The sequence below is a fragment of the Dromiciops gliroides genome, chromosome 3 (assembly GCF_019393635.1).
Source record: "Dromiciops gliroides isolate mDroGli1 chromosome 3, mDroGli1.pri, whole genome shotgun sequence".
NCBI classification, from domain to species: Eukaryota; Metazoa; Chordata; class Mammalia; order Microbiotheria; family Microbiotheriidae; genus Dromiciops; species Dromiciops gliroides.
Window position 1 is genome coordinate 460,567,311 of NC_057863.1, and position 23,353 is coordinate 460,590,663.

Genomic DNA, 23,353 nt, shown 5'->3' on the forward strand with positions numbered 1-23,353 from the left:
GTATATGGTGGAAATTACCATAATATAAACTCAGGAGTATAAGATGGAGTTAGGGTATAAACTGGCTTTGCCCTGAGAATTTATCACTTTGTTGGGAATTAAAGGGCACCCATTATTATCAATCTCACAGATTCCTACATTCAAATGGCAAGACTCGGTAATTTGCTGGGTATGGAGCTTTTGGATATTAGTATGGTTTGTAGGTATTGTAAAGACTTGAATACCAATATCTGCACGACTCATTCCTGATAATAAATAAATTTTTCTATCTGTACAATGGAAGCCTTCATCAACATCTTATTCTGATACCTGCGTTCTTTTTTTTTTTTTGACAGAACTGAAAATTGATTTTTAATTATAATTACAACTATGGACACAGGGTGGGGAATGGGACAAGAGCTAGATTGTCCGTGGGTTTGTGTTGTGCTGAAGGTCTGCTCAGGGGCTGGGGCTCCGGGCCCAATGCCAAGCTCTTTCTAGGAGGTTCTCAGCCTTGGGGCACTCTGGGAAGGCAGCAGAGCCTTTTTATTGCAGGAGAAGTAGTAGGGTGACTCTTTTAAACATAGTGTTGTTGTTGCTACTGCTGCTTCTTGGTGGCTGCCTTCCTGGCCAGGTCCTTGGCCTTCTCAGTTGCTGCCAGAGCAGTTTCCTTTGCCTTCTCAGTTGCTTCCTTAGCTGTTTCAACGAGTGTCTTAGAAGGAACTTCAACTTGCAGTTTGGCCAAGATGTACTCAAAGCCTTTGATGGTCTTGGTCACATTACCTTTGAGTCTAGCTAGGCCAAACTCCTGTAGAGCTCTGGAGACCCCAAACAAACTGGAGGAGACCCAGGCCTCCCGTCAGATTTCAGTCCAACCACTGTTTTCAGGGTCCACAATAGAGTCTTCGAGGATATACACTGAGTGGGCTGAGTGTCCCAGCCTGTTGGACTTTGTGAGCAGCTGCCTGGACAGCAGCTTCTGGTCAGGAGTCACCTCCTGGTGCACGAACTGCTCTGTCAGCACACGCTTGCTGCATGGGTTGGGGTAACGTTGCCAGAAGGAAGCAAACACTTGGTCCCAGAAGCTCCGGAGCACGTTCTGCCCCAGAAACTACATAACCATCGTCCCGGCGGGGGTCGGGGTCAGGGCAGCGTCAGGGGGCGTACAGCATGGAGGGGGGGATAGGGGTAGGGAGAGAAGGGTCACCGGGTTCGTGTTCTTAGTCACCGTCCCACAGAAGCCGTCACCGCCTCCATCCCCACAGCTGCCGCCTCTGCTTCCGCCATGAGGGGGTGTCCGTGATGCCTGCATTTTTATTTTTTTAGTGAGGCAATTGGGGTTAAGTGACTTGCCCAGGGTCACACAACTAGTAAGTGTCAAGGGTCTGAGGTCGGATTTGAACTCAGGTACTCCTGACTCCAGGGCCGGTGCTCTATCCACTGCGCCACCTAGCTGCCCCTGCCTGCATTCTTAAAAATGATTCCAGGAAAATAAAAGTTCTGTCAGGTTTTGCCAAGATAGAAAACCTTGACTTGTGAGCCTCACACATGTAAGTTTCTATGTGCACAAACTCATTATCAGAAAGTTGACCACCAGATAATGATATCTATCTATATAGATCTGTCATCTATCCATCCATCCGTATATGTATCATTTATCTTTTTATCATGTATCAATCAATCAATATATCATCTATCTGTCTGTCTAGCCATACCAACTCAGAAAATTAGCTAATAAGAAAAAAAGGCATTTTGTGATCTGTGATGGTGAACAATGTATCCACACTGATAAAAGCGTAAGTCCTTGAAAGATTGAAGTAAGTTTGAAGAAACAAAAGGGGGTAGGGTAGAATGGGAATGGGAAGAGAATCGTTTGCAGTGATTGAAATTTAAAGGAAAAGCAGATCTAGATATAATGAAAATGCAACACAAAACTATCCACAGAAGGAGATAGGAATAGAAACTCAGGGTTGGCATCTAATTCTAAGTTTACCATTGATTTAGCCACCCCTCACCCCTGTAAAATATAAACTCCTTAGAGAAAAAGACTTTTTCATTTTGTCTTTGTATCACCTGGCGCCTAACCAATAACGTGCACAGAAGAACCTTAATAAATCCAGTTGGGTTGGATTGGATTGGATTAGCCTTGCTGTGTTCTGCATACAGTAGAAATTTATCATCATAAGAGCATAAGATTTAGACCTAGGAAGCTCCTTTGAGATTATCTAGTTTTTCCCCTTCATGTTACATATATACAGAGAAGTAATGGAGCTAGCATCTAAATCTAGAGCCTCTGACTCCCAACCCAGCTGACCACCAATGAAGAATTCTGTTCACTGTATTATGGTTCCTCCTCACCTAATGAACGTTTGTTGAATGAATGAGTGATTAAATGACCCTATACAAATCCTTATTCAGCCTGTACTAATTTTCTCAATGCAGATCGATAAGATAATGAAAGAAAAGCATATTGCACAATGTAGGTATGCATATGAAAGGTTAATATGGTGCTTAATCAGAGATCTCATTCTCTCTTTCATTCTCTGACTCACCTCCCACCTTAAATTCCTCTACCACTTGTCTCTACCACTGTTTTGCAATATGTTGCCTTTTTTGTTAGTGATTTTTTTTCACTTGTGTATATAGGTCTTATCTTCTCAGATTGTTTTCTCCACAAGTCAAGAAAAAAGGTTTTACTCTTCTTTGTATTTCTTACAGTGTCTAACACCATGACTTGCACATTCGTGGTGATCGACAAATATTTGTTGTTTGATTGAAAAACATAATCCGGTCTGCTAAGAAAGGTGGTGAGACAGCAGTACCCAGCTGAGTGTTGATGTCAGTCTCCCTGGGCCCTGGTCCAGTTGGCTCATGGTGGGATCCTGGGACTGAATTTTCAGTTGCTGCCTGAGCAAAAACCAGAGGGCACAGAAGGGAGGGGGGGATGTAGTTGGCACATTTTCAAAAAAAGATGTATGCAACTACTTGGGGGCCAAACAATCTCCCTCAAACTTTGAATCGCTTCTGATATTTTGGCAAATCATTTTGCCTCTTTATTTCACCTGGGAACTACACACTTTTGGCTTGCCGATACTTATCTAATTATTAGAGTTATTAGTCCTAAAGAAAGCTAAGATGAAGAGGTGACTGCTCAGCCCTGCTACCAAAATATCACAATTCACACAGTGGAGTTTTATTCTCGTATTTATTTACAGTGCTCTTTTATTAATTTCAAAGGGGGCTGCTTATTGCTTTAGCAGAAATGACAGAAGCCTTCTGCACCAGTGGGGTTCCAATTCTGAGTTCCTGGATCCATGCAAAGACAGTTTGGTTTAAATATTCATATGAAGTATACCCATGTTCTTTTCCATTGCTGCCAAACCCATTAAGAGATCACAAATCAGTGCTGAACAGTCACACAGCTCCCTATTTACTGTTAGATGGCAAATTATTACTAATTAAGCTTTGTACAGTTATGGTACAAATTAAACTAGTTTATTGCCCAAACTACAGTTTTGTCTGAATAATGAATACCAGACATTACCTTTTAGTAGAGTGAGCTGGGAGCAGGCACATAGTTGTGACCTTATGATTATTTACCTTTTTTGGTATTATTTTTTGCATAGTCTCATTCATGCTACCCTAATGCAGAATCTAATAGTCATACTAAGTAGATGAGGACAAGGAGACAGAACAATTTCAGGAACCAAGTTCTTTTTTATTTAACATCCATTAATAAAGATAGAAAATGAATTTGGAGTCTTTCAGGTTTCCAGTTATTTTGATTCTTCTAGGAGAAAATGAGAATTAGATTTTATTTTTTTGAAATGTGCTCTTCCCAATCCCTACCTCCCAACCCTGACCTTTTAACTTGCAAAACTACCTAATGTTGTTGGTAAATATCATTTTTTAAAGATGAGTGGAACCAGTTAAAGGCGGTCTGTGCCCAATATTGAGCGTTTAAAGCCATTTCTAAAATTAAGCTGCATGTCACATCAATCGCTTCAATCCTAATTAGCAGCAATTACAGAGTTTTGTATCATTCATTATGTAATGTGGATTAATTCCAAAAATGTTTCATTGAAAAAAATGCTTCGGTGTTAATTAATTTCTTACAGTCAGAAGGAACGTTGTGGTTTTGTCACAGCTGTGACTTCGGGGTGGGGCGCAAAGGGATGGGGGTGGGGAGGGAGAGATGGGGAGGACAATAGATATATGTGTGTATGTGTGTGTTCTTGAAGGGTAGTAATGTTACTTTCTGTTTTTGTATTTTGATATTCAGTACCTTAAGAACTTATTTCTGATAACCCATGTTATCAAAATCAAATCAGGGAGCAAAACGGCAAAGGTTTGGAAAAGCATAACTCATCACTTTAATATTCATTCATTCATTCATTCATAGCCATATAATAGGTGCCTAATATTTACAAGGCATTATGCTATTTGGGGAGATTTAGCAGGCTTTGCTCCTGTATAGTTTACAATCAGTATGCATGCCTAAATATTCAAGAATACAAAATCCATTGCAACTTGCCATATGGATAAAGAACTGGCCTTGGATCAGAAAGATCTTGTTTCAAGTCCTGCCTTAATGCTTACCAACTACCTATCACTGGGCAAGTCTCTTACTTTTCAGGGGCCCAGGTAACTCAGGTTTCTGCTAGCATGATATTTACTCTTTGAAAACAGATATTGTCTTTCTCATATTTGAAACCCTAGTACCTAATATAAGTTCATAGCATATAGTACTTGTTGAATGATGAATTGGTTAAGTTGTAGATGAGTTATTGATCTATATTGGTGGTGGAAATTTATTGAGCAGACATTTCTAGCACCAATTAAATTACAGGTCTGGGACAGTTAACAAAAGCAACAACAATTACACTTACAATGTAGAGTTGAATAACCTAACAGCTATTTATACCACAGAGAATTACTGGGATATATCATGAAAACACATTATGCTTGAGGGCAGAGACATTTTTTTGAGTGTATTTGTAGCCCCAGGACTTAGCACAGTGCCTACTACTATTTAGAATCTGAAATAATTTTTCATGCTATCTTTGTAGAAGAGGTAGGAGATGTGAAATGGATAATAGTATATAGTTCAGTAGGTTTGGAAGCAATTGACTTACTGGACTAGAAAAATGTTAATTAATGTCAACTTGGAAGACAGTATCTGGTAGAGTATATCAAAAGTATTGACTCTGTCAGACATTTTTCTCAGGGACTTAGATCAAACTTTTCAGATGACACAGAAACTGGAAGGGATATCTGACATAAGTAAAAGTATCTGGATCCAAAAAGATGTCAAATAAGCCAAAATACTGATTTGACAAAGCTCCTATGGATCTGTCAAATTATCATTGTATTCTGTCAATCATCAGTCCCTTCAGTCTCATCAGTGTCTTCGATGACACAGATCGCAACCCATCCAGGCCTACTCATACCGAGCCGTTCCTGTCTGAGGTCCAAAAAGTTCACTACAATAGTTATACCCCATGTTATGGGGGTCCTTGCTTGAGTATTCTTGATAGCACAAGGATATTAATGTAATATGTGGAATGTCCTCTGGTTGCCCCTTACTCTTGCCCTGTCACTGGCCTCTCTTCTTTTTGGATCATGTATTTCTTTGATCTGGACTTTGCCCTTGATGTCCTTCATGATTGTGGCACATAGCTTCGGTGAGTATATTTCTCTTTGTCTTATACTTCACTTAATATTAATGACCTGAGGAGTAGTGATGCAATGAAATGGGAAAGAAAAAGAAAAATCTCTTCAGGGATTAGCAGAGTGGAAAGAAGACTGGATTTGGAGTTAAAGGACCTGGATTAAAATCCCAGCTCCATTACTTACCACCTCTGGGAGATTTGTCAAGTCATTTGACCTAACTGGGCCTTAGCCTTCTCTTTGGTAAAAAGCGGGGCTTGGACTAAATGATGTCATGCAACTATGTATATTCTTTGACTTAGCAAGACCACTAAGTAGGCATATACTCCAAGCAGGTCAAAGACAAGGAGACATTCCAATATATGCAGAAATATAGTACCAATTTTTTCCAATAGCAAAGAATTATGGTTTTGAGGTTTTGTGGCCCAAAAGACATATTAGATTTGTTTTGTTTGGAGTTATACAAATGAATAGAGACAATGGATGGAAGTTACAGCTAGATCTAGATTTTTATTTTAAAACATATTGTAGAGTTATAAAAGACTTGAGCTCCCTCAGGGAATATTGAGTTCCCAATACCTGAGGTCTTTATCAAATGGAGTCTTGATGATCATATATTTAGAATGTTGTAGATGAGGTTTAGGTAGGGGTTAGACTAAATACCATTCAATATCACTTATTTCTTTGTAAAGTCTGTTGGAAGAAAATAATTTCAAGCTGATAAATAAAGGAAAACTTCCTGAAAAGTAGTGTCATTTGACTTGAGTCTTGAAAGATGGGTAGGATTTTCAAAGAGAAAGTGGGAGAAATACTTATAGCAATATATCTTCTTCTCATTAGGGAGCAAACCTACTGAAATCCTCAGACTTTCAGGTATTCTCTGATGTCACAATGTTAGTTAAAATAGGAAGGCAGATTTCAGAGTCTTTAGCTGGTGTGGTGCTTGATTTCAACTCAATATGAAAAATTATACATATAAGCCTCCAAGGATAATTTTTGCGTTTTTCAATCACATTAAATCTACATTAAAATTGTAGATTCAATCACATTAAAAATGTAGATTCAAAGAATTAAGAAACTTTTCGTTTTGGGGCAGCTATGTGGTGCAGTGGATAGAGCATCGACCCTGGAGTCAGGAGGACCTGAGTTCAAATCCGGCCTCAGACACTTAACCCTTACTAGCTGTGTGACCCTGGGCAAATCACTTAACCCCAATTGCCTCACCAAAAAAAAAAAAAAGAAAAAAGAAAAAAAAAGAAATTCTTAGTTTGGTTGCTAGCTTGTTTAAACAAATACCCTATGCCCACTCTCAACTTAATTCTTCATGTTTTGAAATATTGAATATTTCAATTATAAAGAACATTAAAGTTTGTGCAGCCTAACACATTATCTTATCAGAGAGGAAACTGAAGCTTGAAGAAGAGAACTAACAGCCAGATCTAACTCCAAATTCAATTGTCTTTCCATTATTCTCTGCTCCTCCCATTCTAATTTTATATTTAATACAATTAATTATCTTAAACCTATCTTCTTTTGTTCCTATCCCTTTGCCTGAAATGCTGTAGCACTCTTCCATACTTTATAAAACCTCTTCAGCATATTGTGATAATTTCACTTTGGAAGAAAGAAGTGAACATATAGTTAAGATCTGAAATCTATTCAGAGAATCTCTCAACTCTGTGTACATTTGAAAACTGTCCTTTGTTTTCTATTATAGAGCCTAGTATAGTTCTTTCCCTTTTAGATTAACTACAAGGAATTTCTTGAGAGTTCAAATTCAGGTAAAACAAAGCCTAGTTTTATTTCTCCATTGTGCTGAAAAGACAGAAAATAAATGAAGTGGGGATTTTTTTTTTTATTTTCCTGATCCTAGGCCACATACAATAGATTGTGAAAAAAAAGTCTTTGACAAAGTATAAACCCATTTGTGTATAAAAAAAAAAGCAAGCATGGGCATAAAATGACTCCCCCCCCCCAATCTCAGTAGTATTTTTTTCCAGTTACATGTAAAGATAGTTTTCAACATTCTTTTTTATAAGATTTTGAGTTCTCCCTTCCTCTCTTTCCTCCATCTTCCCCAAGACAGCAAGCAATCTGATATAGGTTATATATGTACAATCACTTTAAACATATTTCCATATTTGTCATATTGTGAACAAAGAATCAGTACAAAAGGGAAAAACCTCAAAAAAGGAAAAACAACAACAAAAAGTAAAAATACTATAGTTCAATCTGCATTCAGATTTCACAGTTCTTTTTCTGGATATGGGGAGCATTTTCCATCATGAGTCCTTTGGAATTGTCTTGGATCATTATATTGCTGAGAAGATCTAAGTCTTTCACAGCTGATCATCACACAATGTTTATTAACAGTGTGCAATGTTCTGGTTCTGCTCACTTCATTCAGCATCACTTAAGTCTTTCCAGGATTTTCTGAAATCTGCCTGCTCATCATTTCTTGTAGCACAATAGTATTCCATTACATTCATATAACACAATTTGTTCAGTCATTCCCCAATTGATGTGATCCCCTCAATTTCCAATTCTTTGCCACCACAAAGAGAGTTGCTGTAAATATTGTTGTACATGTGGGTCCTTTTCCGTTTTTTATGATCTCTTTGAGATACATACCTATTAGTAGTATTGCTGGGTCAAAATAACCTTTTAAAATGTGATATAAAATAATATATTTAAACCCAATTAATATATACAATGGGAAAGTAATAGAAACTTTCCTAGTAAATACAGGAATAAAGCAAAGGATACTCTTTTATTCACTTTTATTTGGCATAATTGTAGAAATTCCAGCAATATCAATAAGAAAAGAGGCACAAATAAACAAAAGTAAAGAAACAAAACTATCACTTTTTTCTTATGACATGCTGATTCACTTAGAAAATCCTAGAAGATCAAAAAGGAAACTAATACAAATAATTACTTCAGTAAAGAAGCAGGATGTGAAAATCTTGAGCTATATATTTTGACTCCTGCCATTTCCATTTTTAAGATTTTCCTTTCCTTCTAGCAGGCATTCTTTTCAACTTGGGTCTATAGCCCAGTGCTACTTTGCATTACATACATACATACATACATACATATTTGTGTACATATACACACAAATGTACACAATACATATATACACATGTGTATATTTCTACCATCCAGAATTAGTCTGTTAAATTGGAATCTTCTGTGCTTGTTTGCAGTTTCTTTTGTTGTTGTGGAGTCATTACAGTTGTATCTGACTTTATGACCCCATTTGGAGTTTTCTTGGCAAAAATAATGGAGTGGTTTGCCATTTCCTTTTCCAGCTCATTTTACAGATGAGGACACTGAGTCAAATAGGGTTAAGTGACTTGCCCAGGGTCACACAGCTAGTAAGTTTCTGAGGCCAAATTTGAACTCAGAAAGATGAGTTTTCCTAATTCCAAGTCTTATGCTCTATCCACTCTGTCACCTACTTTCTCCAACTCCAATAGATTATGACAAAAACAAAAACAAAAACAAAACCTGTAATCTTCAGATCACCAATACAATAGAAAGGCACTTCTTAAAAGTGCTTTTTTATATCAAGGAAGTAAGTACAAGGCAGAAAAGTCATAAGCCAATTCTTGTGACTTGATATGTTAAATTCTCTTCATTTCTATTCTGCTTAGAAATTCAAGAAAGAGTTGTCAGTAATAATTTCCTGAGTGATTTTTAAAAACCTGTGATTCTCCCCTTATTAGTTTTAATAAAGAGTCACTGCTCCCTAAGCTTGCTTGGAAAATTATTACCTATCAGCAAGACAGAAGACATACACATGAGGTATTGACAGCAGGAGAAAGTAAGGTCCCTTATGGTGGCTAAGGACAGGAGACTTACTTAAAATGGAGAGAGACAGAGACAGAGACAGAGACACAGAGAGAGAGAAAGACAGAGACAGAGACACAAAGACAGAGCCAGCCCCAAACTGCATTCATTTTGAAGCTCCAAACTCTACTGAAGTGTTGGAAATTAATTTACCTGAAACAAATTCAGAGCACATGATTTGATCCAATTTCAAGAACTCATAGACCCAGAGAAGTTTACCTTAAAGTAGTAAAAATGACCTTAAAGTTCTTTCAGTACAGTTTACTCCTTCAATAAATAAGGAAAGTAAATCCTGAGCAAAGAATGATTTGCCTAAGGTCATGCAGCTTGTAAGTAACATAACCAAGAATAGAATAGTGATTTCTTTGTTTGTTTCCTATGAACTGATTAAACCTGAGGAAGAGATAAAAACATGTTGATGTCTTTTTATTTTTAATAAAGACTCCATTTTGGTTGAACCAAATCAATAAAGGTTTTCGACTGATCTTTGGGTTTTCATACTATTTGAATTATCTGAATAGATATCTCCTCCTGTCAAATATAAATATTTCCTTATAGTTAATGAATGAGCCACAGACTTTGGGTACACAAGATTCCTCACTCCCCATTTTCACTCATGAAAAACAATGGCTGGGGATGAAATAATAATATTTTCTCAGAAATATAGAGATGTCTTCCTTATCTTCACCACTTTTATACACATCTTGAGTCTTCAGCAAAAATACAATAAATTTTTTAAATAAAAGCTCAGGGGCAACTAGGTGGCGCAGTGGATAAAGCACTGGCCCTGGATTCAGGAGGACCTGAGTTCAAATCCAGGCTCAGACACTTGACACTTACTAGCTGTGTGACCTTGGGCAAGTCACTTAACTCCAATTGCCTCACTAATAAATAAATAAATAAATAAATAAATAAATAAATATTTTAAAAAAGCTCATATTTATATGTGAGTTTTAAGGTTTCCAAAGCATTTCTCCATATAACACCTTTTTTGATTGTCACAATGGCTCTGCTAGGTAATCCCATAACTGTAAGTCCCATGTACTTTTGACTGCCCCAGGCTGTTTTTCTCATATATTAAATACTTTATGGAGATAAAAACTCTGTGTTTTATCCTTAATATGGTCGCATAATTAAATAGAGAGGTTATGATGCAAAACAGGATATTTTGCTCTCTAGGGCAAATATAGGGTTGCCACCTGGAAAAACACCACCCAATGGACCAAAGGATCTACAGGGAAAGCAGTTCACCAATAAGTCACTCTGTGTGAAGCGTGATTAACAAAGGAGAAAGAAAGACAAGCTGACCATTTGGGCTAAAAAACAACAGGGAGAGGATATGTAACAAAGCCCAGAATCTTCTCTACTGCTATGTTACTGAAGCTATGGATGATGGCACTACTTGTCAACAACCTATTCATTTCAGAATCTTTTTTTAAAAACCATCTTTGAAATGAAGAAATCATCTCAATTCTGAGGGTCACTTTTCAGGAGGAAGAAGGAAAGATATGGAAAAATGATTCAGGTTTCAAAAGCTTATGGGCGCAACTTAGAGCTGCATGTGGTCAAACTGCTATTGACGCTTGAGAGTTTCCAATTGCTGGTAATAGACTGGAAAAAAAAGATAATGTGTTTGATCGATCAGCATGAACAAATTTCATTTAGGAGATCAATAACAGTTTATACTTGACAGAGCTGAGGGACCACATTTATTTTTCCCTTTGATTGAATAAATGTTTTCAATGGAACTGCAAATGTAAAGCAATCCTAACCATTTCTTAACTTGAGGCAGAGCTCCTGCTACCGTGTTATTGCAAGCAACATGTATTTAAAACTAATATACAGTAGAGTGGATAGCCAGGGGCTGAAGCAGTTGAATGAAACTAATGTACAGTTTATTAAAACATAACACATTGTAAGGGTAGGATTTGGTTTTCTTGATTCCCAGTACTGTGAAAAACAGAAGAGAGACATCACATTTTACAGTCCCACTCTTTGCGTGTTTTGTGAGGGTTATTTTTTTTAATTCTTTATACTAAGAAGAAATCCTTCAACCTGTCAAAGAATGAAAAAGGTACAAGTAAAAGAAATCAAACACTTGTGACAAATCACATAGTTCAAATATAAGCCAAACCATGTTACCAGTTCCCTTTTCAGTGCTTAGCACAACTGTATTATTTGTACCATAATAAACTTCCTCATATATGTTCTAAGGATCTCTTTATTATAAAGAAGCTCCCCTATCAAGGTCTCTGTAACTATAACTCCAGCCATGCAATTGTGGAATAGCTGGATCACCTATCCAAGACAGCTCTGCTGCTGAATAATTTTCAGCAGAAATGTCCTTCTATTCCATTTCAGGAGTTAAATCTGACTATGATTTGTGTTAAATGTTGTGCAGAAAGAAGCCCCTATTCCTCTTGATATTCAGGGGGAAACAGAACCTTAGGAAGTCAGAAAATATATCCTGCTGACATGACAAGAACTGAACAAAAAAAAATGCGATTTTTTTTTCAGAAACCCAGAGATCTATCCTTTTTTCTCTCTTCATTTACACTTTTGGTAATCTCATGAGCTCTTATGGATTCATAAACTTATCGGCTTTAAGATTTAGAATTGGAAGGGCCCTTAGAGGACATGGAATCCAAGCTCCTTATTTTATAGATGAGGAAACTGAGGCTTAAAATGGGACGTAATTCAAATGATTACTCCCAAAACTACATATTCATCCCTCATCACCAGCCTGACCTCCAGTTTTATATTTTCTGCTGTATATTAGACATCTCTAACTGAATGTCCTCTGGGCATCTCAAGTTCGATATAGCCAAAACAGAATTCATTATCTTTCCTCCTAAGCCAGTCACTACTCTTAACTTCTCAATTTCTGTTGTGAGTGACACTATTATTCTTAAAACTCAAATTCACAAACTCAGTCATCTTTGATTTTCCCCTCTCTATCATTTACTATAATTAATCAGTCGCCAAATCTTGTACATTCTAATGCTTCAGCATCTCTCATATGTATCTCATTTTCTTCCCTCATGAAGCTACTCAGGAACTTATCACCTTTTGCTTGGACTATTGTAGTAAATGCCTAATTAGTCTCCCTGACTCCAGGTTATCCAAACTCCAATAAATTCCTAAAGCCCAGGCCTGTTATTGCTGTTTTCTTTAGGATAAAATACAAATTCCTTTGCTTGGCATTTAAAGTCCCTCACAATATCTCTCCCGCCTGTTTTTTTTTGGCCCATGTACACATTATTTCCCATTATGAATTCTTTCTTGATCACTCTAGTTATCAGTTATCCCCTCTCTATGTATTTATTTTATATTTATCTTGTTTTTATTTATCAGTGAATATGTACCACGAGAGCAGGGCATAATGCCTGAAAGATAGTAATTAATGAATGCTTATGGATTGACTGAGATATCAATTATATCTTCAGTTTTACTCAAAAATATTAGGGCAGGCATTATATATTTCTGCTTAACTCATCTTCCAGCTGAAGGATGTAGGGTTTTGAATTTAAGTAGAGAACTGATAGACAGTATTATCTTTTTCATTTAGTCATTCCCCAAATATTTATTAAGCAAGAGTATAGAGCACTGTGCAAAGCACTGGATGAGAATATAAATTCTAAATAATATGCTCCTTCCCATGAGGGAAATAAGACATATATAATTATCTAGAATACACAATATTATAGAATAAGTGTATCAGGGATACAGAAAACAAAGTTCTAAGTAAGAATATCATTCCATCTATGGGGACAGCTAGATGGCAAAATGGATAAATCACTAGCCCTGGATTCAGGAGGACCTGAGTTCAATCCGGCCTTAGAAATTTGACACTAACTGTGTGACCCTGTGCAAGTCACTTAACCCTCGTTGCCCCACAAAAAAAAACAAATAAACATCATTCCTTGTTATATGATTCATTTCCCGTCAGACTTTGGGAAGCCTGGATTCTAGTCTTGACTTTTCTGTTCAATTAATTTAGAAAAGTTAGTTCATAGGATAGTCATAGGAAGAATGAGCTCCAAGAAACCTTAAAGGACATGCAACCATGTCCTCTTCACTATACAGACAGGACATTTTAGCCCAAGGAGGTAAACTTGCCTAAGGTCACATAAATAGCAACTAGCAGGGCCAGGATTTAAATCCAGTTTCTCTGATTTCTAATCCAATGTTCTTTTTTGTTTTTTGTTTGTGGGACAATGAGGATTAAGTGCCTTGCCCAGGTTCACACAGCTAGTATGTATCAACTGTCTGAGGCCAAACTTGAACTCAGATCCTCCTGAATCCAGGGTTGGTGCTTTATGCACTGCACCACCTAGCTGCACCCTCCCCCCAAATGTTCTTTCCATTACACTGCCATGGCTCTCTTCTCTTCCCTTCAGTTTTCTCAGCTACAAAATGAGGGGTGGAGAATAGTTAATGAACTTTAGAATTCCTTCCAGCTCAATCTTTTAATGATTCTGTGATTGCAGGAGCTAAACTACTGCCTTTGCAGTAGTCATTTTCCCCAGTTTCTTACAGCACTTGACTAGTACCAATTTCTGTACAATGTCCTCCTAGATTATTCATGATTATAGAAATAATGCCATCACTAATATATGCCTTATTTCACGAAGATGCTTTGGCAAAACTTGAAGTAACAGAAACTGAGACATTTTAAGTAAATGTTGTCAATTAAAATTTCTCTTGGACAAAACATTTTCCAGGTAAGGAGATTTTTTCCTCCTCTGAACAATAGGTAAAAAGTGCTTCCTCGCCTTTCCCCTTCCCCAAAGGGTTAGAGTTGTAAAGGACTATAATTAAGTTCTTAGTGACATAGGTGACAAATTTGCCCAGAGATGTGGGGGAAATGCCAAGGGAGGGGGGATGTGCAGCTTTGCTTCCAGTTCCAGACGCATCTGCTGGTTCTCCCGTTCTCCAGCGTGTGCCTCAAAGTGAGAGAATTGGAAGAGTGAGAAGTCTGTTGCCAAGTGGGAGCTGTGTGTGCCAGCTCTATTTTCGGTACCCGGTCTTTGAATTGTTTAAAAGGCATATTGTTTGTGTACATCTCACAAAGGAAAATGCCAACTATAAATGCCCTGGGGCTTCTTGTATGTCAAATGATTAAATCTTTAAGTCTTCCAGTCGTGGGGTCATTATCAATGGTACTTCCAGGTCAGGTTATGCACAGCAGTGTTTGAGGCAATGGTTGACCTTTTGACAGCACTTCAGGGGGAACACAGCTTCTCAGGGCATAAATAATCATTTTTAATTTGTTTGTGCAAGCTCTATTTGTTTAAGAATGCAAATGTATTGTAACATATGTGACTTAAGGATATTCATTTGGGAAAAGGAAGCAGTTTTCCTAGTATTTCCTTCTTAAACTAACTTTCCCAACAAAATGCTTAATGAAGAAGGGAAAATGGCAGAATAACTAATGATTATGAAGAACACTCAATCCTCTCATCTCCCATACTTGGACATGCTTGATGAGTTTGTGATATGCTCAAGCTTATTTTACCTTGGGCTGGTAATATATGAACTGCTTGGTAAAGAGAAGAGGCTTTGAGACCTTGATTTGTATGGAGAGAGAGAGAGAATGAATCCATGAAGCTTTGAGAGACCTTTCCATGACCAACATAATATTTGTCTTAAATAAATCTTAAAAGCATATTTTATTTCTTTTTTGGGGAGGGGATAACAGTGGCTCTCTGTTGTCTTTTTTTTGTACAGAATGATTCAATTTCTTCTGCCATGTTTGTGAGTCTTTAACTTCCTTCCTTTCTCCTTTCTTGTTACTCCAGTAGGTGTTAAAATTACATTTTGGTGGAAAAAAATAGTGATATAGTCATGAAATCATGAGAAGCATTGTATAGAGGAGGGATAGAGAGTTGACTTTGGAATCAGGATAAACTGGGTTCAAGTCCTTCATATGACACATCATAGCCGTGTTTACCAAGGGTTGATCACCACTTCTGTGTTCTGGGTAACAGTCTTAGACTAAGTTACAGAGAAGTTGCCAATTTTGATCTTTGGATCAAATTTCCATGCCAGAGGTACTTTGCAGTGATTGTTCTTTATAGTTTTGTTCAGGATGAAAACCAACCGACTAACTAACCATGAAGGTCAAATAGTTTAACCCCTATCAGAAACATGAATCCTCTCTAGGACATTCCTGAAAAGTGGTCAAACCTCAACAACTTTAGCAGATGTTTATTAAGTGCCTCTTACCTACAAATCAATGATCATTAGCTAAGTGTTTACTATGGACCAGCTCCTGTGCTAAGCACTGGATATACAAAGATAAAGAAAAAGCAGTCTCTGCCCTCAAGAGACATATATTTTATATATAGTATATAGAGAGTACTTAATTGCATCTGTGAAAGATTAGAAAATAGTTGTGTGAAGTAAGTTGTGGTCTGTGCTATCACTAAGTTCCCGACCTCATAGAAGGATTCCATACATTTACAAATAACTGAAATCTAAAATAGAATACGATAAGTACATAGGGGAGGTGCAAACCAAAGCTATGTGAGGTAAGGAGGGATAATCTTCAATGACATAGTTCTCACCATGTAAGTAAGTGAGCCCGTTCTACTTCCCAAACTAATTGTCAAGAGTAATTTCTTACATGATCTAGTTTGTCTCCCTGTAACTTTCACCCATTGATCCAAGTTCTACCCTCGACATCAATATGGAATAATTCTAATCTCTTTCTATGGCAACATTTCAAACGTTTTTGAAGGCAATTATAAAACCCTGTATTCTAGGTGTTAAAAAAATAAATACATTTATTTCTTTCAATAATTATGCATGTGATTTAGTTTTGATTTCCCTCACCCATATGGTCATCCTTCTCCATACAACCTCCAGTTTGTCAATGGCCTTCTTAATATATAGTTTCCAGACTGAAATACAGATATGAGAGTACAGGGGAACTATCATCTCCGCCATTTTCTGGATAGTATACTTCTATTTAGAAGTAGTATGCATAATGGATAGAGAATGGAACTCAGGGATCTGGGGTACACTCTAACTTTTGATCAGGTTTCTAGCTAAGAAACCATGAATAGATCATTTAACCTTTTAGACCCCAGGCCACTTTCATAAGTTGCAGAGGAGGTGCCAACTTTCATTGGTAACAATACTTTTCTCAGCCAGGAGGCCCTCATAGCACTGAAATGCCAAGTCCAGTGATTATATCAACCCTATATTCGTATTAAGGCTATTAAAGATCCATTAACTTTTTGGCAACCACAGAACACCATTTAAATGTTCACTGGAATGAAATCCCTAGGTCTTTTTCATATGAATTGATCTCTTGAAGCTTTGGAGTACAGTAGCTAGAATACTGAGCCCAAAGTCAGTAAGACCTGACTTCAAATCTAGTCTTAGTTACTACCTGTGTGACTTGGGGCAAATTTCCTCAACTGCCAAATAGGGGTACTAATAGCACCTACTTTCCAGGATTGTTGTGAGGATCAAATGAGATATTTGTCAAGTGTTTAGCACAGTGACTGGCATGTAGTAGGCACATAATAACTGTTTGTTTTCTTCCTTTGTTGCCAAGTCTTCTCCATCTGATATTTAGCTTAATTTTTTAACCTAATTATAGAACTTTGTATTTATTCTGATGAAAATTCTTAGACTTTTCCAGTCTGTTGTTCCAGCCTAATGAGACCTTTTCAATCCTACCTCTGCCAACCAAGAAGTTCTCAATCCTCATTTTTATACTATTTGAAAAATTGATGAGCATTTCTTCCATGCTTTTGTTCAAGTTCATGATAAAAAATATTAAACAAAACAGGGTTGAAAACAGATTTGTGGCATGCTGCCAAGGTTTTCCCCCAGATTTTCATTGATCTCTTAATCAACACTCTAAGTCTGGTTGTTCAACTCATTACAGATCCACACAACTGAATACTATCATCCATCTCATATTTCTGCATCTGATCCGCAAGAATACCATGGGATTATTTGTCAGAAGTTTTAATGAAATCTAGACCCTATATCAAGTCTTTCAATATAACACTCTACCAGTCTAGTGACACTGTCAGCAATGGAAGGGAAGTTATTCGAATATGATTTATTCTTAGTAAATATGCTGTCTCATAGTCATCACTGCTTCCCTTTCTAGGTGCTCACAAACCATCCATACACTGTTATGGAATTTTATAGAGTCTTAAATAAGGCCAACAGATCTATAATATAGAGAATCTACTTCTTTCCATTTTTGGCAATTCCCCACACCCCAATCTTTTAGTACTTCTCCTCTTTCCACAACCCTTCAAAGACATTCTTTAGACTTTGTATTTGAAAATTATTTTAGTTCTCTGGCATGCAATTTATCTGGGCCAGGTGATTTAAACACATTGAGATGTCATGTTATATAAATTCTCCCATCTCCTCATTTGTTTTCTCTTTTAACTATGTTATAATCTTTTTTGTACAACGCCCCACTATTTCAGACTACAAAGATCCTGGAACTTCTCACACAGGTGTGTATAAATGAATGGAGAAGGGCTCAGCATGTGTATATGTATTTATTTATGTGTGTGTATATAAATACACACATATTTACATACATATATACCTTTTGTAGTTTTATATGCATTGTAAATAATATATTAATTTTTAAAATAAAAATTTATATTTGTATGTGTACACATGCATATATAAAATTAAAGATGTAACTGTCACTAGCCTTTCACACAATGTTTTTCATTTCTCCATACAATGCACATTTTCTGTATCTAAGCTAAATGGTTTAGTGCAGAGGTGTCAAACTCAGGCTGGGGCCTCAGTCCTGCAAACTAGAATAACATTGGAAAATGTTTCACAAAATTTTAAATATATAATACAACATAGATAATGTTAATTAGTGGTTTTCTAAATTCACATGTGGCCTGAATGTATCTTGTTTTGATTTGAATTTAACATCATTGGTATAGCATTGGTCCTAGACTGAGGAAGACCTGAGTTTGAATCCTGCCTCTGAAACTTGGTATGTGTATGTGTATATGTATATTTATATGCATATATGGTCATCTATACATATAATATAATTGCCCAAGATGATAGATATCCATCTATCTATCAATCAATCTATCTATCTATCTATCTATCATCTTGGGAAATTATCCTCCCTGAATTTCCCTCAGTTTTCCATCTATAAAATGGAAAAAATAATAACATGTATTTTAGAGTTATTTTGAGACTCAAATGAGACAAAATTAGTAAAGTACTTCAACTTTTCTTTTTACTTTTCCATCTCCTTCTTCCTCATTATTACCTCAGGGAAGTTGTAATACAGGGCAACACAGACACATATGTACAGGGAAAGGCACTGCAAAAAAACCTACAAAAAAGGGGCACACCTGGCTCTCCTGCTCTTTCCCTTTGTCAAGACAATAAGTTCAGTGCCTAAAGATTAGGTACCAATTTAGAAACTCTGGTCCATAGCCTCTTGTTCTCCTAGTTTTGATCTACTGCCTGACAATAGCCAGAACTAGAAAAGGGCAGGTGCAGCTGTTTAAATCCTATTCCTGTAGCAGAACTCTCCTGGCTTTCTGGTTAGAGTAAAATATCCTCCATTTGTTGAGGATTGGCATGGTTTCTGAATGATTAATGTCAGGGTCATCCAAAGGAAAACAGATAGGAACATGATAAGAAATGGTAGTTTTGCACATGGGGTACCAAAGAAGAATTGCATGGGAGAAGTAGCACAAATAATGTCAAGGGATGTTTGGCTGGAAAAGGAAATAAGCTGCTCCTGTTGTGAGAGTAATCATTAATTACTGGGCACATTGTTGGTATCCAACCAATGTGAAGAAATCTAGAGAAAGAACAAAAGTATGTTGGGTGGACCACCTGTGATTGATTTATGAGAGCATATGGACCAGAGTAAAATGGGTTGAAGGAAGGGAGAGAGGGATCAAATTCAGGATATCATACATTCATCAAATTAGAAGGGCCTTCCCTTACCCCCATTCCCTTTCTGGGAACAGGTGTGTCCTCCCTACAGGTACCTCAAGGAAACTGGGTTCACAACTATAAAGCTTAGAACATCTGTATCAGACTCCTTTGTTCAGTCACCTTCCCCAGTATTAACTGTTTGGCATATATAAAGATATTTCTATTGTCTTCATATCCTGTGTCAAATGTTCTCTTATAAATCCTCCTTTCTGCCTTTTCTCAAAAGGACCATTTGTGCTAAAGGCTATTCTAATACTTCCATCTCTGACTCTTGTGCCTTTATTTAACTGCCAAGGGACTCGTGCTGCTACTTTGGCTTTCCCTCTTCACAATCTCTCTTCCTAGAATGGAGGTGTAAACATTAAGATCTTGTCCTGTGAAGGTTTCTTCTCTCTCTCATTTTCCAGGCTTCTTTTCCATTCTGTTTACAATACACCTGCTAGTTCTCTCTCAGTTTGGGTGCCACAGCCTTAGCACGTTAGGATCACAGAAGCACAGATTAAGTGGAGGAAGAGATCGGAGAGGTCATCTGGTCTAATCCCTACATTTTACAGATGAGGAAACTGACTTTCAAATAGGTAAGGTCCATATGTAGTGAGAGATCCCATTGCCACCACTTGAATCCAGGATCTGAATGCAGTTCTTCTCACCCCTAATACAGTACTCTTTTCTCTTCCACAGATAATTTCGAGATTGTGTTTTGGTTGCAATAATAGTGCCATAATTGGTTCTTGGCACAAGCCTAATTAGGGGAAAAGTTAAAGAGGACTTTATATTTCATCCTGAAGGTGATAACAAGCAACTGGAGCTTATTAAACAAGGAGGTGACAGGATCAGAATTTTGCTTTAGGAAAATCACTTTGTGAGGGATGGATTAGAATGGGGAGAAACTTGAGGAAGGTAGAACAATTAGAAAGCTATTGCAGGGGGCAGCTAGATGGTACAGTGAATAGAACACCAGCCCTGGATTCAGGAGGACCTGCGTTCAAATCTGACCTCAGAGACTTGACACGTGCTAGCTGTGTGACAATGGGCAAGTCACTTAACCCTCATTGCCCTGCAAAAACACACACACACACACACACACACACACACACAAAAAAGAAAGAAAGCTATTGCAGTAGAACAGATGAAAGGTAAAAAGCACCTGTACTAGAGTGTTGGCCTTTGTGAGTAAAGAAAAGTTAACATATATGAGATAAGTTGTGAAAATAGAAACTCCAGGCTTTAAGAGATTGACTATGTGGGATAAGAATGAGGAGTAGAGGTTAACCTAGAAATTATAAACCTTGGTGATTGGGGAAATGGTGGTGACCTAGGCAGCAATGAGAAATTTGGGGAGAAGGGACCATTTGGAAGAAAATATAATGAAATTTATTTTGGACATGTTGAGTTGAAGCATATTGCCTTTTGTTTTTGTTAACCCTCAGAAGCCTGGAATATCCAACTGTCCTCCAGTTGTGTGAGCTCAGACTATGCTTTTGTATTTTTTTGCTTATTAAGCTTATCACTTCATGGCAATGGTAACTTTATTGATGAATATACAATCAAATAATATTTCATATTAAAGCAACTATAATACTATAAAATGTTATTTCATCTAAAGTGAATTATTAATATAATTAGCAAAAATAACATCACTTCACATAATCATCACACAGTGTGCTAGAATTGTAGAGTTAAAAGGGAATTTTAAAAATATATATATTTATATAATACACACATTATGTATATATGTATACATATATATATATATATCTTTAGTATTCCCATTAAGAAAATATAATGAAACATTGAAATATATTTTTCCAACAATCTATTCAGCTCTGTTTTACCTGTTCTTTATCTTTTTTTGGGAGGGGGTAAGATTTATCTACTTCTGAGCAGGAGAGCAGGAGATATCGAAATTTCCGGAAATTGAAATATGGAAACTGTGATGTTACAAGCACCATATTTTTACAATTTACTTCTTTTATTTTATTTTAGGATTAAATACTATTTCATTTGGCACAAATATCCCTTTAAGTATATTAAAACCTCTGCCTCTATGGATATTATAATTTTTTTTATTATTGTCTTATTGGGAATTATCATCACAACTTTGGGTTTATTTTTTAGAGTAATCTGAAGCATAATAGATTTTGTTTCATCTCCTCATTTTTGCTCCATATATTTCTATGTTTCTTTTATGTAATGAACAGTTAGGTTTAGTTGCTCATCTCTGTTTGTTTTTTAATTATTTAAATTAAGGGATGACTCAGATTAGGTTTTTCTCCTCTCTATGGTGTCTTTATAATAAGGTTTCTTATTGCCAATCCCTTCCTTTTAGTATTAAATAGCTTTTAGACAGACCTAGCTTACTCTATTTTCACTTAGAGCTTTCTCTGATAAATGATAAACATTGTGTGAAAGGTTAGTGACAGTTACATCTTTGATTTTATATATGCACGTGTACACATATAAATATAAATTTTTATTTTAAAAATTCATATATTATATACAAAATATATTATTTACAAAATACAAAATATATAAAACTAGAAAAGGTATGTACCCCTTTCCCTTCCCCATTTCCCAGTACCTGTTTTCTCTCTTTTCTCCACATCACCAAGTTTGGGCAAGGTCTGTGGCCATAAAGGGTTGAACTTGGCCAACTGGGATTTTACTGTAGGGTGATCTAAGAAGTCATTGTGGCTGGAGCTCTTCTTTCTGCTCCCCCCACTTCCAACCTTGGCCCATGGAATTAGAGTCATTCTGGGATATTGGCAAAGGGTAAACTCTAAGCACTGAGGTGACGTCTCATGCTACAACACCACAGGGTTACTGGACTTTGGCCCTGGTCCTGTATCACCACAGGCTCTGTGAGGGAAGCAGCAGGAAGAGGGCTGCTGAGGTGTTTTTCTGTTATTTTGTGTTGACATTTCATTTTTCCTCTTCTTATCACAATTTTAATGCATTGCTGGGTGCCTATTTTGTTGATTTGAGGTCGCAAGAATGGAATCTGAGAAAAGACTTCCTCTAAGTTTGGCATTCTGTGCTGGACTTGAAGCTGGAGAGTGATTGAATGTTAATGGTAATAGGGACTAATGGCTCAAAGGGAGATCTGGAAGGGACCCTCCTGAATCCAATACCCTTATTTTACCTGAGAAAAAGTGGAGCTTAGCAAGGTGAAATGATTTGCTCAAAGTTCCACAACTATAGTATAAGATACGGAATTCAAAAATGTTATTTCTAATCTTGGTTATATTCCTTTTTCATTGGGTGATCTCGTCATCGCTCTATTTCAGTTTCCTCAATTGTGAAACAATACTAATGGTAACATATTTATATAGAGGAAGACATAGGTTCTGACAATTCTCTGATAAATCCCTGTTCTGATAATTATTACTTGTATGATTTTTTTTTCAGGGCAATGAGGGTTAAGTGACTTGCCCAGGGTCACACAGATAGTAAGTGTCAAGTGTCTGAGGCTCAGGTCCTCCTGAATCCTAGGTCGGTGCTTTATCCACTGTTCCACCTGGCTGCCCCAAACTTGTATGATTTTTTTTACGGGGAAATTGGGGTTAAGTTACTTGCCCAGGGTCACACAACTAGTAAGCGTTAAGTGTCTGAGGCTGGATTTGAACTCAGGTACTCCTGACTCCAGGGCCGGTGCTCTATCCACTGTGCCACCTAGCTGCCCCCTTGTATGATTTTTTGACAAGTCAAGTTACCTAACTTCTCTGGGTCTCTGTTATTTTATTATTATTTATTTTATTTTATTTTTTAGGAAAAGTCAACTTTGGCTCAAAAGGGCCAATTGGATGAGTCTCTCTCCTCATTGGTGAAGTTTAATTACACAGTACTTCACACCTGTGTGAAGAATGGACAGAGTTGGTGA

At 37.0% G+C, this 23,353-nt stretch overlaps 1 pseudogene; it reads right to left on the bottom strand.

The window, feature by feature from the left end:
• Nucleotides 1-556: 556 nt before the first annotated feature.
• LOC122745907 lies at nucleotides 557-1,102 on the bottom strand (annotated as a pseudogene).
• Between the last annotated feature and the right edge of the window lie 22,251 nt (nucleotides 1,103-23,353).